This window comes from Strigops habroptila, chromosome 7 (genome assembly GCF_004027225.2).
Source record: "Strigops habroptila isolate Jane chromosome 7, bStrHab1.2.pri, whole genome shotgun sequence".
NCBI lineage: Eukaryota > Metazoa > Chordata > Aves > Psittaciformes > Psittacidae > Strigops > Strigops habroptila.
In genome coordinates this window covers 8748188-8752401 of record NC_044283.2, presented here as the reverse complement: position 1 = coordinate 8752401, position 4214 = coordinate 8748188, and positions in this window count along the sequence as shown.

Sequence of the window (4214 nt, the reverse complement as noted above, 5' to 3'; positions counted from 1 at the left end):
TGGGCTGATAGTCTTTTTAATAATCAAGTTACGTGTTGTACTAACAGGTGGATTGGTGATGAGGAGCCTGAGATTGAAGAGCCAAACTGCATGAGAACGTGCAGCCTTTTTAGGTTTATGTCACATCTGCTCCTGTAGATGCCTTTCAAAGTTGACATGTCAAAGCTGGTTTAGCTGCTCAGGATGTTTGTGAGTCTGGGTGGATTTGCTGAAAGCTGATTAACCTAGGTGGATATGTCTCCACAGTGTATGGCCATGCATATACTGAAGCACTCGAGTCACAGCACAGACCTGATGGCACAAGGAGGGCTCTGGGGATGGCCCACATCTTTAGCTGAATTACAGCAATGGGGGCTTCTCTCCCTGTTAGAGTGCTGTGGAAGATGGGTATTTTTTATTTGGGGTTGTTGGGGGGTTTTTGTTCGTTTGCTTTGGGGGTTGGTTTTGTTTCAGAAACTTTTCATGCTCAGAAATACCATTTACCCTATGACAGACATGAACATTTATCTTAAAATGTTGACTTTTATGGACATGTGTCTAACCTCAGTCCAGCTCCCTTCTGTCCAGCTGTGACATGGCTGTTACACTCGTCTGTGTTGGTGCAAAGCCAAACATAGTCTGAGGGTTTTCTTTCCTGTGTCAGGTTGACCTTATCAAGTAGCCAGGAAGGGAATTCTGTTCCAAGTCAGCTGCTCTGGTAGAACACTTGGGGAAAAAGCTTTGAGAACAGGGTGAGATGCACATTTTGTTATTTCATAGGGCACTTGCTCTGTCAAAGAGATTTCCTGGTGCTCAGATGAGTGAATTGCCGATACATTTTAGATGAACATCTAGGTATGTGCCTAGATGTGCTGCTTTTCTTTCCTACTTGTGTAGAAATGTCTTGATCCTCCTCTTGGGCACAAAGCTGGCTTCAGTATCAGTCAGGAGCAGCGCAGATGAACATTCGGTACATGCCAGTTTGCCTGTCTTCTGAGAATGGCATATACAGAATCAGACCCATCTATTTTTGGCTCTATCTGTGTCATTAGACATTTTGGGCCAGCTGGTACAAGCATGTAGGCTTTTTAATGTTGAGGATGCTGCTGTAATACTAACTCTTGTGACTGATGATTGACCTCTTTAAGACCTGGACAGACCAGTGTCAGGTGCTGTCCTGTATCTCTAATGCTCTTAAACAGAACCTAAACCATCCCGGACGTCACTTGCCTCCCTGCCCCTGTGTGTGCAGGCTTTCCCTGAGAGCAGGAAAGTTAAAATAAGGCAAGAAGCAGAAAAGTGATTGTTCTATAGTAAATGAAGTATCTTTGTTTTCAGAACCTGCTGTATTTCATGACACTTACGTGGGTACCAGACCTTCTCCTGAGGAACTTGGGGAGATTCCCACATCTAGCTCAGAACATGGTTCCTGAGTAGCATTTGGTATTAAAATACACTTATTTATTCCTGGTGGAAATGTCATGAACAACAGAAGAGAATCCATTTCTCCAAAAGTGGTTCATTCAAACCCTCAGCAGCATGTAAGTTTGGTTTTAGTGTCTGATCCATCATTTGGTATCATTAAAGTGTATGATCTCTCTTCATCTTTCAGTAAAAAGTATTTTATTACTGGCTATTCCTTCACTTAGGAGGGCTGGAGACACCAGCTCTCATGACTGCTCTTACTTGTGCTAAGATTTTGTGGTCATCTGCACTGATCCAATGCTGTTGGCTGGATGGGACCCAAGCTGCACCTAAATGGAAACCAGCCTTTTTTCCTCTCTCCCTCCCCAAAGTGCTATGGGCACAGATAGCAGAAGCAACACTAACTGCACTGGTCTTTAAATGGCTTTCTCCTCTTTTGGGCAGAACATAGTTCTTCTGGAAAGCATTCCAGTGTCTCTTCTGCAAAGACCTTGGTGATGGCCATTAAAAGCTGTCCCTCTGAGTTAAACAGCTTCTGCTTTCTGCGTCTTCTATGATACAGTGCCTGTGAAACCCCATCCCTGAAGTATTTTGGTTTACTGTTACATATCACCAGCTGCCCTGTCAGCATTCCTAAAGTTTGAGACCTGGAGCTATAGATGTGCTACGTGTAAGAAGCATTGCCAGAGCAGTTCTTTCTGAAATCCAAGCACAGGAGAAACATCTTTTTTTTTTAAAGAAGCGGTTTGAGTTATTTCGTAGTGACTGTAATAACCCTTTTTATTACTCGAATTCCTTCAGCTCCCTTTCGTGGGCTTTGTTATTCCATCAACAGCACCATCGATGGAGGTTTCTGCTGGTGCAGTTTGAGAAGAGCAGCACTAGCCTTTTAAGAACACTTTAGGCTTGACTCCAGTGACGCGTCCTCGCTCCCCAGAGCTGTGGTGCCATCCTGTGGCCACTTGGTCAGGTACAGGTTTTGATTTTTGTGCTCTGAACAGACTTGTGTGTGTTCCTTCAGGAGCACTGATGGCTTTGGCTCGCTTTTTTTCTATCTTACCTATGTAGAAGTGTCTTGACCCTCCTCTTGGGCACAAAGGTGGCTTCAGTATCGTTCAGGAGCTCCTCACCTGAAATGAAGGAAACTCTTAGTGGTCTCCTTCCTGCCCATTGAGTTCAAGATCTACCTGGAGCTGCTGAGCAGTCTGGTCATAATTCTGTAGCAAAGTCCCTCCTGACTTGGAGGCTCATCCACCACATATGCTCACAGTGGTTTTGCAGATAAGGTGCTGAGGGACCAAGCTCTGTGTACTTTGCTGACTTGCAGGCTGTTGGGTCTGTGTTCCTGAAGTCTGAGCTCCTGTGCTGTTTGATGAGAGCCAACATATATACCTAGAACCTAGAAAAACCTTGCATCTGAAAGAGGCTTCTGGATTCCCAGTTGCTTCCCAACCCATGGGCTAGCATATCCCATGGGCGTCAGGAATGCTGCAGTGCTTTTTTTTGCCTGCAAAGGAGGAAGTGGAACCTCCTGGCCAGTACTTCCTCTATGTGGAGCCAGTTTTGGTATGATTTGCAAGCTGTATTGCTTGAAGGAAAGTTCTGACAGGAAAAGTACCTGTCAGAAGCCAGCATGCAGTTTGTCTGAATACCTTCTCTTTCCCAGGCAAGAGCTTGCAGGTACCAGCTCAGCAATAGAGGGAGGAGAACAGGAACATGCTGCCAAAGGACCATAGTCTCGTCACACAGCTGGATGCAGGTACACCAGGGATCATCATGTTTTCCCTGGTGTAATGGGAGCAAGATGGTTCTGCAGTAGCTTGCTCAGCTTGGAGCATGACAGTCACTTGGCACTAGAGCAAGTGTCTGTTAAGCCTAGGGTTCTGGCGGTGGTGGTGGAGTGGTGGGTAATCATGGGAAGAGCCTAAGGATACGATAATCAAGTGATCTTTCTGCTCTCATCCAGTGGCAGTTAATAGGGACTTTCTGACCTTAGAGGTTCACCCAGTGACTGTTGCTGTTTCAGCATATGTCCACCTACTCTCAGCTAATGCATTCCCCTCCTTTTTGCTATCCTCACCATAGGTGGCACCTCACCTGGGGACTTTCACCCCCACAGCACCCAGTTAACAAAAGCTGAAGTGCTGGCAGCTTGATATTGCAAAGAGGGCTGGTGTCCAGGAGAATCTTCTGCTCAGTGTTTCATATTAAGTAAGTAGCTCTCCTTATGGAACTCTTGGGTATCATCTAACACCCAGATGACTTGCAGCCAACAGATGCGCGGCCCTGTGGGGCCCCTCAGGTTTGTTGTAATGCCTGGGTAGCTCAGAAATCCTGCTCTCAGCAGATGAGATCTCTACTGGCACATCCTCTACTTGCCCAGCTTGGGTGGAAGGGTAGCTCCGGGCAGCCTTGGACAGAGGATGGCTCTTGGGAGAAGCATCTCCGCTGCTGCCTCTGCCCTGTAAGGAGGCAGCCAGGTTTTGAGGGTGGACGGCAGTGTCTGGTTTATCTGAGGACATGAGGTTCACCACCCATGGAGGAGCAACTAAACTGACAAGAAGAGGGCCCTGTGCCAGCCTAGGACATCACTTTCGATCAGCCATGACATTGTTTTTTATTTTCTGTGAACCAACTAGCAAAAGAGTTTAATCTCAACAGAGACAAAGCCAGGTCAGGTCAGGAGTTCCTAAATGAACCCATTTGTACTTCTCTGCCCTGAAGTGGCATCAGGCTTTCCCTGTCAGAAGAGCATTTCCAGCTTGCCCAGTTGTTAAAACAACTGAGAGGAAAGCAGCCTGCCTCCCTTC